Raw genomic sequence first — 12,862 nt, 5'->3', positions numbered from 1 at the left:
TTTTAGATTCCATGTATAAGTGAGAACATACAGTATTTGTCTTTCTCTGACTTATCCTGGTATAATGCCCTCAAGTTTCATCCATGTTGTCACAAATGGCAGTATTCAAAGGAAATGACTTGTCATTGACATCAACTGACATGGCAATGACTTTAGCAATTATGAACAATGACCATAATATTCTGGACAATTTATTTCCACAGTTTTGATGAAATAAATATTCAAAATATCTAAAAATATGGAATATAAAATATTCCATAGATACAAAAAATCTGAAGAGTATTATAAGTCATTCATTTAATTCCCAAAGTCTGTTGTAATGTCCAAGGCAAAAGTAAATACAAACTTAAATGAAAATTTCATAAATATGTTGCTCTCTTTGCACATTAAAATCTCTTTCTTAAAATATATAAGATAAACTTAAATTTTAAGGATCATAAACTCCATGAGCATTACTCCAAAGTTCACATTAAAATGGGTAGGAAGAGCCACTCATCTGTTTGTAATGAAGACTATGTAAATTGTCTTGGGGCAATTTCATTTTTCTCACTTACTATTCCAACTCCAAAGGCCAGTACAATGGAACCATGGCCCTATCTCCATCCACCTTGCCAGAAGGAAACTGCAGTGGGAGAAAACCAAGTTAATGAGGAGTGAGAGAAGACATTAAGGACCAGCTGAGTCCCAGAGACAAAGCTGAAAAACCATCCAAGGAGGTTGCCAGACTGCAACAGCCACATTTCAGGTACTATAAAGCAACAAATCATAATTCAGTTGGTTACTGATAATTTTTGAAAGTATTTTTTAGGGGACTGAACAATCATTTCAAAGTCTAAGGGTACAATTCAGTGGCAATTCCTGCGGGCTGAGGTGCTTTAAAGCAAACAGTAGCTGCATTGTTCTTCTCTGTCAACCTGCTTTTGACAATCAATGGAATCAAGCTGGTGAAGAACTAATCAAACCTTGATGGGTATGGGACTGTCTTGAAATAAACTCCTCCCCTGGGTTTTTAAGGCATCAGCTCTGGCAGATGAGACCTGCAGTCAATCAGATGTGTGATTGCATCATGTAAACGACACCCGCTGGACTTGCCTTATTTGCTTTTATGAAATTCCTGTCAGTTTTGAGACATAAATAATTCAAGCAAATGGCTTTGGACACTAGAGACTGCCAATTATTATTGTGTCACCAACTCACCACCATTTGTTTTGGTCACCAGAGTATTTCCTTTAAAAAACAAGACTTCTGACTCTGAATAAGTTCCACCTTACCGCAATTTTCTTTTCCTCCAATTTATGACAAACTAGTTTTATTTGTATTTTGAAAGAAGAAATGGAAATTTATCATTTAGAATGTCTTTTGTGTTTCTTTGATTCCTCTGCAAAAGTTCAAATATAATAGAGTTGGGAATTAAATAGTACAAGCAATTACATCAGAAAAATGGAGCAAAGCACTTTCTGTATTTTTAAAAGAACCATAAAATTCCCAGAGTACAATCAACACATTTAAGAATTCAAGAGAGAGAATTACAATGCTTACATCAGTCTAATAACTGAAATGAATCCAGCATTTCCATTTTAAAGCCACTAATCCAAGAATAAAGGGGAGATGAAACAAATTCAGACAGCTATAAAAGAGCTATGTTTGGGACTGAGCGTGATGGCTTCGCCTCTAGTTTAGTATTACCTCTGATAGAGCCAGAAGTTGCTAGGTGGGCTGCAAAGTCATGCTGTCTTCTTGGCCCTGCCCCCCCTGTCATTAGCAAGATGATGAACAATGGCATTGATGTCTGTATCATTGATTTTATGTAATACAAATTTTATTATGGCACATTCTCTGCTCTTTTTTTCAGTTCTTCACTGTGCATTGTAAATCACCATCAGAATGTTTTTATACTTTGAAGGCTAATGCCACCAGTTCTATCACCTCAGCTAGCTGTAAAACAAAAGAAAACAAAACAAAACAAACAAAAACAACCTACTGAAAATTAACAGTAGCATGACTTATCCTTGAGCACAAACGATTTCCAGAACTAAAGCTATTTCATTTGGTTCTGCTCTTCACACTTCCATAGGAGAGAAAAGCAAAAAAGCACAAAAAATAAAATAAAATAAAATAAATAAAAAAAATAAAGTTCCCAGCTCTGAATTAGTCATTGACCGTCTGTACTTTAAACTGCTGTTCTATTCTGGTGATCAAATGAAGCTCCATGAGGTGCTCGGCCAGAGCCAGTCAATAAGTCATTAGTCCTCTCAACACTCTTTTGTCATAGCTAAGATTCAGATTCAGTGACTATTGCCATTATTAAAGTGTTAGTCACTCCAAGAAGAGCATATCTGGTATTTCTGAAAGGTGAACACACTGTTCAAATGACTTGTGATGCCTTCCCACAAAGTTTGAGTTGCATCAGCTCTTTCCTTGCTGTTACGATGAAGAGAATGCTCCTGATGTAGGATTGCTAGATTTAGCAAATAAAAATAAAGGATGCTTAGTTAAATTTGAATTTCAGATAAACAACAAATAATTTCTTAGTATGTCTCATGCAAAATTTGAGATAGACTTAAAAATTATGTTCCATACAAATTTTGAAACATACTTCTACTAAAAATGTACTCATTATTTATCTGACATCCAAATGTAACTGAGCGTTGTGTGTTGTAGCGGGCATTACTACCGGACGAATTCACTTTAAGTGGACAAGTGAGACTGCCGATGAAGGAACTGATGGCAGCAGCTGATACTACAAGCTAAAAGTCAAGTAGCACATAGTGCCGCTACAGATACTTTCTTCCTGCAAGCAAAGGGAGATTTGGCTGGCAAAGTAAGTGAAAGGAGACTCTGGAGGGAGGCCAAGCCCTGGGGAGAAGGGTGGCCAACAACAAAGGCCTCACTGGTGCTCATGGGCATGTAATAAAGCACGCGCACCTGCTCCAAATGCGTTTGCACCGTAAGGTAGTTTCCCTGTGAACATTCTTTTCAAGACTAATGATGTGCGACTATAGTAGTCCAGCAAAGCCAGGAAAAGACCTTAAATGGAGAAACTAGTCATCCAGCTTGTTTTCATAATCACCCCTTCTTTTTTTAGGGGTCTCTGTTCTACCCAATCATTCAAAGGAACAAAGTCAAAAAAGTCAAAGTTTATGACTTGAAGCTGACTTTATTTTGAAGAAATTTCCCAAGAGTCTTTTATCACAAATCTCAGATACATCTTGTGTTAAAGTGTATTAAAATAGCAGAAAACAAACTGCATTCCTATTACACGTGTGATACATAAAATTGTGGATGAATATAGAGAGATGGGGGAAGGAGACAGGCGATAACGAAGGCTAATTGATAGTTCAGAGGTAATTTTTATAATTTTCCTATAAAGCCATGATTCTTATGTTTATCTTCATCTTGATGACTCGAAACCCTACTGTGTCCAGTGCCTGTAAAAATGCCTAAATATGGGTTTTATGGCCCCCCAAGTAATCTACTCTGTGATTATCTTTGCACCCTTACAAACATTGCTGAATAAACAAGCACAGGAGATTGAAAGTATGGATCCCCCTGGTGTGACTTCTCTCTCCTTCCTGCCCCATTCTTACCTGTCCTTTAAATATAGTCATGTAGGAGCCAGTGGACAGGTATATTTCTAACTAATGAAGCAAGGAGTATAATATTCATAATAAATATTAAGATGACCTTAATAAGTGAATGGCTTAAGACCTATGTTGCCCAATATGGTAGCCCCCAGCCACATGCAGCTATTTAAATTTAATATAAAATTAATTAAAATTAAATAAAATTTAAAATTTAGTTCTTCGGCAGGACTCGCTACTTTTCAAGTACTCAATAGCAACACATGGCTAGTGTTTCCTAAAATTGGACAGCATAGATATGTGACACTTCCATCATCACAGAAAATTCTGTTGGGCAGTATTGTTCTTTAAGTTATATTTTCATAATGAGCCAGGAAAGGTACACATATTTTAGGTTCCATTTTGCCCAACAATAATTATGAGGAAATAGAAAAACGATAAATAAATTTTAAAAGACATAGTTAAGCAATGTAGTTGGATTAGGCTCTACGAATGGAACAATTTCAGGACAGCTTTGGGTAAATAAAGGCAGAGAAACAACAGATATGTAAGTACGCATTTCAAATATGAGTAAGGATTTGCTATTGCAAGTGTTATTAGAAATAGGCCCCATTGGGAGCACTGAAACAAGACTGCCAATGTAAACCTATTTACCACTTACTAGCTGTTTGGTCATAGGCACGTTATTTGATCTCTCTGTGCTGCTGTTTTTTCATCTAACAAATGGAATAATAATAATATCTACTTTTTCAGCACAACTACCTCATCTATGTAATTGGTGCCCCCTGCAGTTGTGTAGCACACATCTTGTGCAACTCCATAATTAGACTCTCTTCACTGGAATTTGAGGGGATTAAAAAAAGCAAATTCATTTAAAGGACTTAGACAGTACTTGGTATATATTAAGGCACTCAGTAAAAGCTAGCTACATTTAGCCCCTTTCACAAAAGGAAATTTCCAAAAGGGAAGAATCAAATAGTAGAATTTGAAAGTCACTCATAATTAGGATTACCAATAGATGTGGTAATGTGTTTCTTGTGCTTTTTTTTCTTTTCTTTTCTCTCCTATGGAAGTGTGAGGAGCAGAACTAAAATGAAGTAGCTTTAGTTCTTGAAATCATTTGTGCTCAAGGATAAGGTATGCTACTGTTAATTTTCAATGGGTTGTTTTTTGTTTTTGTTTTGTTTTTGTTTTATTTTTTAATATGAAATTTATTGTCAAATTGGTTTTCATACAACACCCAGTGCTCATCAAAAGGTGTCCTCCTCAATACCCATCACCCACCCACCCCTTCCCTCCCACCCCCCATCAACCCTGAGATTGTTCTCAGTTTTTAAGAGTCTTTTTTGGTTTGCCTCCCTCCCTCTCTAACTTTTTTTTTCCTTCCCCTCTCCCATGGTCTTCTGTTAAGTTTCTCAGGATCCACATAAGGGTGAAAACATATTGTATCTGTCTTTCTCTGTATGACTTATTTCACTTAGCATCACACTCTCCAGTTCCATCCACGTTGCTACAAAAGGCCATATTTCATTCTTTCTCATTGCCACGTAGTATTCCATTGTGCATATAAACCATCTACACATTCAATGCAATCCCAGTCAAAATTTGTTTTGTTTTAGAGCTAGCTGAGGCCATAGAACTTGTGGCATAAGACTTTAAAGTATATAAAAAACATTCTGATGGTGATTTACAAGGCACAGTGCAGAACTGAAAACAGAGAAAAGAAACAGTTACCAACTGGACTAAGCAGTGTCTCAGTGAGCAGAAATTTCAGTTTTAAAACCAGGAAAACCCCAGGCAAACCAGGATGAGCTAGTTATCCATAAAAAAAAAAAATTAAAAAGAAGGAATATATTTAACCGCAGGAAAGATCCAGAGTGGATAAAATTTATTCATGCTATTCAATGATTATCAATATTAGTAATAGCATCTGGATAAATATAATGAATTCTTCAAACAAAATACAAGGGTCAGTGGATGAACAGGATTGACATTGTTCTTCACATTAATGCAGAGATTTGCATGAAAGTCAAAATTGTCCAGCTGGAGCAGAAAATAGCACAATCCCTGTGGCTTGTGGCTTTAAAATAACAGCACTGGATATCTCAGCATAGAATCAAATGGCTGAACTAGAGCTGCTTTTTTTTTCCTTTTCTTTTTTGACTGATGTGAAAAGGTTTGACTGTGTATCCCCGTAGCCTCTAGCCCTGGAAACCTCTACTCCAAAGGAAACTGCTGACCAGAAAATCTTTCATTGCTACAGGGCATTTTGTTGTGATGCACTCTTTTTTACAAACCACAAAACAGGAACTGCATTTCGTCCCTACGTATTTATGGCACCACTTTTGTTCAAAAGTAATCCATACCTTGGCACTTGGAGAAAGGAGGCTAGACGTGGTGTTGGTAATGGTCTTAATTAAATCAAGTATTTATGATTTCCTCTAAAGCTCTTTATTCACACAGCCTAGAGCAACAACGCAACAGGGCAGCAGCAGTCAAATCAGTAGAAGAGCAGATAGAATTAGCAGGGTGATCCTAAAGTGCAATATGCCATTTTACTCTACAAGTCTCCCTTCAACTAAGCACTAAATTGGATTTTATTGGGCAAGCCCCAACCACTCAATGCTTTTATGAGTCCCAACAACCACAGCATTATTGTTCATCCACATTGCTTTGGAATGCTGAGCGATAATAAGGGAGAATAACAGGTCATTCCAAATGGAGATCTTCTTACTGTGTAGAAGTTGAATGTGTCTGTTTTCCATGAGAATTCTTCCTGCCTAAAGCTCTATTTCTTAAGTGGTGTTTAAGTGGCTTCCCCACCAGCAGAGTGGTCAGCGTGAGGCCCTGGACATAAAGAAAGGGAATATTATCCTTTGTTTCCTTATCTGCTTCAAAGTCAGCATCTTTGATCTTTGTCTTTATAAATATGTGCGCAAAATTTTATAGCAGCTGTTCCTTTATCCGTTCATGCTTATTATATGAATATAATAATGGGGGGGAGGGGCCGCAGGAGTGGTACTGAATGGGCACAGTTCACTTAGAGCACACTTAGAGGGAAAAGGAAAACATGAATACAGAGAAACCCAAAGTCAGCTTCCAGTTAGGGGTGATCATCAATGACAGGGCAGCAGGGATAGAAGTAAGTTTCTGAAAGTAAAAACAGATGTCATTTTTATTTCACTTAAATTATTTGAAATAGTGTGAGGAGGCATTAGGGAGGAGTGGGAGTTTTATGTTTTGGATGATAGGTCACCAGAATCAACATTAAAATGGATTTTTGCCTCTGAATACTGACAAATTGATCAGCATATCAGGAGGAGTAGAAGACTACTAAGGGATAAGAGGAGTTATTAAAATCATATGGCAGATACCCCTCAACATAAAGTCTCATGTCGGTATTGGGCAAATTATCATGCAAAATTATTTGGCTTTAAAGGCCAATAGATGGATTCTGATGGCTAATAGTTTTAACCATCAGGTTTGTATTGTGTAACATATCATTTTAAACAACAGGTCAAGGTTTGAGTCTTCTTCATGGAGTCCACATCAACCATTAGTCTTCAACAAACATCCTTACAAAGCTCAAGGCAGAATACCAATCAGGCCAGGTACTCATTCTTTCTCCTCTATATAGGAGAGCCTTTGAAGTAAATGAAGCTTCATGCATGGAATAGATGAAGAGACCCATGCATTGGGATGGAAATCAGACTGAATAAGAAGTTAACAAGTGAGAGAGTTTCTAACTTGATAGTGAATTAAACGATTGAAGTCTAATCTAGCTATTCTGCTGACTTCTGGTGCCATTTTTCACTTTATTATGTCCCTTGGTTTTCTGTCTGCAAAATTAGAAGCAGTAATCCTACGCTGAATGTGGAGAACACCAGGTTATTGCACCAAGTGTTGCAAATTATCACAGACACTTGGGCCTAAGGCTTGAAAGAAATTGGGGCATGCCTAAAATAAATCACATCCCAGGAAGATAAATTGTTTCATAAAAATTAAAACTATTATCCTCAGTCCCTGTAGTAGACTTCTCAAAGCCTGTGATATTCACTGGAATCAGACCCTGACACTACTGAGTGAGAGAAAAGACTGTGGACGATTTTGTAGATTAATAAAATTTCCTTTTTTTTAATGTTTTATTTGTTTTTGAGAGAGACAGAGCATGAACAGGGACAGGCAGAGAGAGAGGGAGATACAGAATCCAAAGTAGGCCCCAGGCTCTGAGCTATCAGCACAGAGCCCGACATGGGGCTCGAACTCATGAACTGTGAAATCATGACCTGAGCCAAAGTCAGACACTTAACCGACTGAGCCACCCAGGTGCCCCAATGAAGTTTCTTGGCAAATAATTTTTTTCTTTAATCTATCTGCCTGTAAAACAATATTTAGAGATAGTTCTTGAATTCAAGATTGGAAAGTCAAATCCATCTCAACATGGGAGAAAGACTGTTTCTAAAGATTTTCTATAAAGGAAATCCAATTAACAGATCAAGCTTCCTATATATTTCATGTAGTTGTTGAAATAAATAACTAAGAAAACTAAAGCTCAAGCAATTTGCTTGTAGGAAGTACCATGTAAATGCAAGTGTTCATCTCAACATTGCAGGAGTGCTCCACCAGTGGTTTCCAACTCACCAGTTCTGGTTTCCAGAGATTCTGTATACCTTTGACCCTCTGTTATTCAAAAATTGGATACAAGTAGTAAACTTCTCCCTCAAAATGAGGTTTTAAGGGGATTTTCAAAATTGAAAATTCCTTTTTTATAACTTCTCAAATTTTAAAAGCAAAAGATAAAATAGTAGATTAAAAAAAGAAAACAAAGAGGTTAATAGCTGAGCTGGTAACAGGTTAGCATTCTGATATTAGGCAGATACAACTAGGAATTGGTTAGATACAGAAGTGTTATTCTCAAATGGTTCAGAAATATAAACAATTGGGAATCTGAGTAAACGGTATAGTGGAACTCTGTGTATTTTACTACAACTTTAGTAAATTTGAAATCATTTCAAGACTAACACTTTTTAAAAATACAAGTACTTTTCAAAACAAAAAAACAAAAGAAAATGTTTTTCTAGACCAGCAATTCCCAAAGAGTGGTGTCTGGACCAGCATCATCACATAAAAACGTGTTAGGAATGCAAGTGTCATATTTAATGAAGAATCTGTTATTCACTGCAAGAGAAACTTTGCCAGACTGAGAAGCCAAATGATACGGACAATAAAGGGAAGGACCCATATGCAGATATGCCTCTTGGTTAGTGGGGAGACACCTCAGGTACAGGAGAGAGATAGGAATCCAAGACAGGAATCCATCTGAGGTAGTGGGTACACAAGCAATCCAAAATTCTGGGCTCTCTTTATCTGAATCTTTATGTTGGGGATGACCTGGCCCATGTGAAGGTAGAAATCTCACTACTCAGGAGAGCTAAAAACACAAGAACCTTGACTTTGACAGTGGGCAGAAAGAAGGTAATGTGCTAATACTGGATTAAATATTCCTAGAGAGTATATACTCCTTGAAAAATTACTACATTCATAATAACATCCCCAAAATAGCATTTTTATAAACTATTTTATTTTATTTTTTAATGTTTATTTTTTTGAGAGAGTGAGAGAGGGGCAGAAAGCAAGGGAGACAGAGGATCCGAAGTAGGCTCCACACTGACAGCAGAGAGCCAGAGGTGGGGCTTGAACCCATGAACCATGAGATCATGACCTGAACCAAAGTCAGATGCTTAACTGACTGAGCCCCTCAGGCGCCCCTAAAATAACATTTTTAATACTATGCCAACTGTGATGACTTATAATAAGCTTTCACTTTAAATCTGAAGACGATATACATGCTCACTGTCCTCATATAACTCATAAATAGCCTAAGATAAGTACACAGGAGCAATTATTCCACAAGTAAGGTACAAATCTCCATAGCATTTTAGTGGAAGGGTAGTTATCATTTAGTTGTAGCAGAGGGTCAGAAAAGGTAAAGTTGATGTTTGAAGTGGAACTAGAAAGCACAGTCTTGAAAGAAAAACTGCATATTTCTCTCTTTGCGATTTCTAATGAGGAGAAAAGTTTCTGGTGAAGGGAGGGCCAGGATGCGAACTTTTAGCATGGGCCTTGTATAGCAATGGTTTGATGAATCAAGATAATGAACCAGAATTGGGAGCCAAAATGAAATTAATATAGAAAAGAACATTTCAGATCTAGAGAGTCTATGGAAAATAGTGATTACAACAGAGCAGAGAGACAGAATTTACCAGCATAGCACTGAACTGTGACTGGGACGCAGAATATGGGGCTCTAGTCTCAGCAAAGCCATCAGGTAACTGTGTAGTCTGGACAATTCATTTACCCTTTCAAGACCTCAATTCAATTTATAAAATAGGAAGTGAGAGGGGAGGGGCTCTGAGTAATGATCTCTAAGTGTACTCCTTCTCTGAGAGCGATATGGTTTCCAGAACACAGAAGCTCAGGAAATATGGATTGATTTGAGAGACAGCTGAAAAGCCTGCCTTCTGCAGGTGGCTTTGAAGATGCTCTTACAGAATTAGAAACAGAAACTGACTTGCCAGTTCAGCCTGGGCCTGCAAGCTTTGTCTGCTATGATTAGCACATCCTCATACCTGGACACTATCTTCAGAAAGATTGCTAGCTGCTGCCATTATTGTAGAGAAGTCACTGTAGGACACCATCAAAATATGGTGTCCCTCTGAGAGGAGCTAACCCTTCAGGCCATGAAATCAAATAGTTTTATTTTCAATTATGAAGTAAACATTTTCAAGCAACCCACCTAAATATTACAGTCCACGCAAATTAATAAGATGGTTGTAGACAGAACTCCATGGATGAAATTCTTTTTAAAGCAGTTGTAGCCTAAGGTCCCCAGTTTTACCTGGCAGAATGAAGCTGAGGTGAACTCATCACTCTTCATGGCCTCCAAACAAGGAACGTCAAACAGGAACACCTGGGCCCAATTAGAAACTTCATTTTCCTTATGTAGTAACTTTTATTGTCAAAATTATTGCTCCAGCTATCCAATGTGTTTTACCTGGCTCTAGGCAACCAAAGAGACTTAAGCTGGAAATTACCTGCGAAATCTCCATAGTATGGACAGATAAAAGATCCAGGTGCTTCCTGTGACAAGCAGCACAGAAGCCTGCAATATTGATCGGTTGCCTAAATTTACTAAGAAAATCTGGGCAGAGCAAATTTACTTGAAATTTATGTGCCAACAAGTACTGTAAATTATAAAGAGAACTCACACTGGAAAAAATATCCTTTACTTTAATTATTTTCCCCCATTAGTGATATGATCTTTGAATTTGGAAACCAAATTACTATAGACAGACAAACTACCTATTGGTTAAAATAATAAGGATAACCATTTTTGTATCATTATCTTATATGTAGCTATCTTAATGAGTAGTTTTCTTTTTTTTCTTGAGTTTATTTATTTATTGGGGGGGGCGGGTGGGAGGCAGAGGGGCAGAGAAAGAAGGAGAGAGAGAATCTCAAGCAGACTCTGCACTGTCAGTGCAGAGCCTGACGCGGGGCTCAAACTTATGAACCACGATCATGACCTGAACCAAAATCAAGAGTCAGACACTTAACCAACTGAGTCACCCACACACCCCAAGCAGTTTTCTTAATAGTGTCTATTGGTAGGGGTGCCTGGGTGGCTCAGTCAGTTTAGCTTTCAACTTCAGCTCAGGCCATGATCTCATTGTTTGTGAGTTCAAGCCCCACATTAGGCTCTGTGCTGACAGCTCAGAGCCTGGAACCTGCTTTAGATTCTGTCTCCCTCTCTCTTTGCCCCTCTCCCGCTCACATTCTGTCTCTCTCTCTCTCTCTCTTTCTTTCTCTCTCTCCCTCTCTCTCTCTCAAAAATAAATAAACATTAAAAAAAATTAATAGTATCTGTTAGTAAATACAAGAAGGGAAATAGGCCTTATATACATAATGTTTATATTCACAAATTACTGCAGACATTCTTCCAATTTTAATGGCTAACTTTTTATTCTAAGCATATAAAAACAGGGGAATACAATGTTTTTATGAAAATGTTCCTAATTAAATTTAACTCAAACCTAAACATTCTCCCTCCCCCCTAAAAAATTCTTGAATGCTATACTTTCATAAAACCCCCACCAACAAATAACATCTTGTGAAATTTCTAAGAATCTATTATTTAATAACTTTAATTCATGTTTATTGAATTTTTTTATTTTTATCATCAATGAGAAAAATTAGTTTGCCATACAATTTTCAGTATCTTGTGTGGGCTCTGATAGATTCAAGTTGATGTTTTTGTCCATCCTAACTAGTCCCCAGGGACAACTTGCTAACGCCCTTTTGTACAACAAGAACTAAGAGCACAGTTGTTCTGATCTATGATGTGAAAATACAAAGAGAGAATGCTATTTAAGAAGAAATTGGCTTAAAGAGCCAGTCTAATTAAGTAGAGGATTCTGTGTAATGAAATATAGATACTGTCTGCCGGATGAAGAAGCCCTGCTTCTGGAAACCAACAAAGCCTCAGAGTAAAGGCTTCATTCTGCACATCAGTCTAGACTTCTTTTTTAGCACTGGGAACACATTCACAGGGATAAAAGAAAGTGTCTCTCATTCTTTGCTTTCCACATACCAGACACAGATTATTGTTACAGGGCATGGATAATGGACTACTATCTTTCATAATATAAAAGAAACATGCATTCAAAACTTCTTTTACAGAGCTGTTAGTGACTCCATATTTTCAATGTCAAACAATGTTAGTAGGTTTTATTCTTTGGAGATAAATACAGCCAGAAATATGGAAGCCTTCCCCAGTCTGCATTAGAACAGAGAAATTGAACCGTAAGTTGTAGAGATGTTAATCATAGATGGCTATCTTAAAGGATGACAAAGGACTGTTACATGAAGGTATGGGAAAACGAGTGTATAAGGAGTTGAAGGATTGGCAAGATGAGCGGAGTGGGGGACAGAGTTTGAAGAGATGATTCTAGATGAAGGTAGGGGTTCTGGAGAACGAAGTTCAGAAAACAACTTGGAGCTTTTAGGGGATAGTTTAATCCAATTTTAAAGCTATTTGAAGGAAAATACAATAAGAATTGAAGTAAGAGAGCAGTCAACCTGGGATAGTATAGTAAGATGATGCTGCATTTCAAAAACAAAGAAGAGGCAATGTGAGTAATATATGTCAGAAACTTTGGAAGATCAGAACTCAGTTAATACCTAGGAAAGAAATTGCAAATAAAGCTGAATATACCTTGAAA

At 37.3% G+C, this 12,862-nt stretch overlaps 1 long non-coding RNA gene across 1 annotated transcript in view; it reads left to right on the top strand.

The window, feature by feature from the left end:
- Positions 1-576: 576 nt before the first annotated feature.
- Positions 577-12,862, top strand: part of LOC147584253 (uncharacterized) — a 33,718-nt gene continuing 21,432 nt past the window's right edge. Inside the window, exons 1-2 of the long non-coding RNA XR_015255275.1 lie at positions 577-745; positions 2,662-2,821. This is a non-coding gene — a long non-coding RNA (uncharacterized LOC147584253). The remainder of the gene's footprint in view (positions 746-2,661; positions 2,822-12,862) is intronic.

Source organism: Puma concolor, chromosome A1, assembly GCF_028749965.1.
Source record: "Puma concolor isolate L17-30 chromosome A1, mPumCon1.1.hap2, whole genome shotgun sequence".
Classification (NCBI taxonomy): domain Eukaryota; kingdom Metazoa; phylum Chordata; class Mammalia; order Carnivora; family Felidae; genus Puma; species Puma concolor.
Note: the sequence above shows the minus strand (reverse complement) of the source record. Positions and strands in the feature narration are given on the sequence as shown.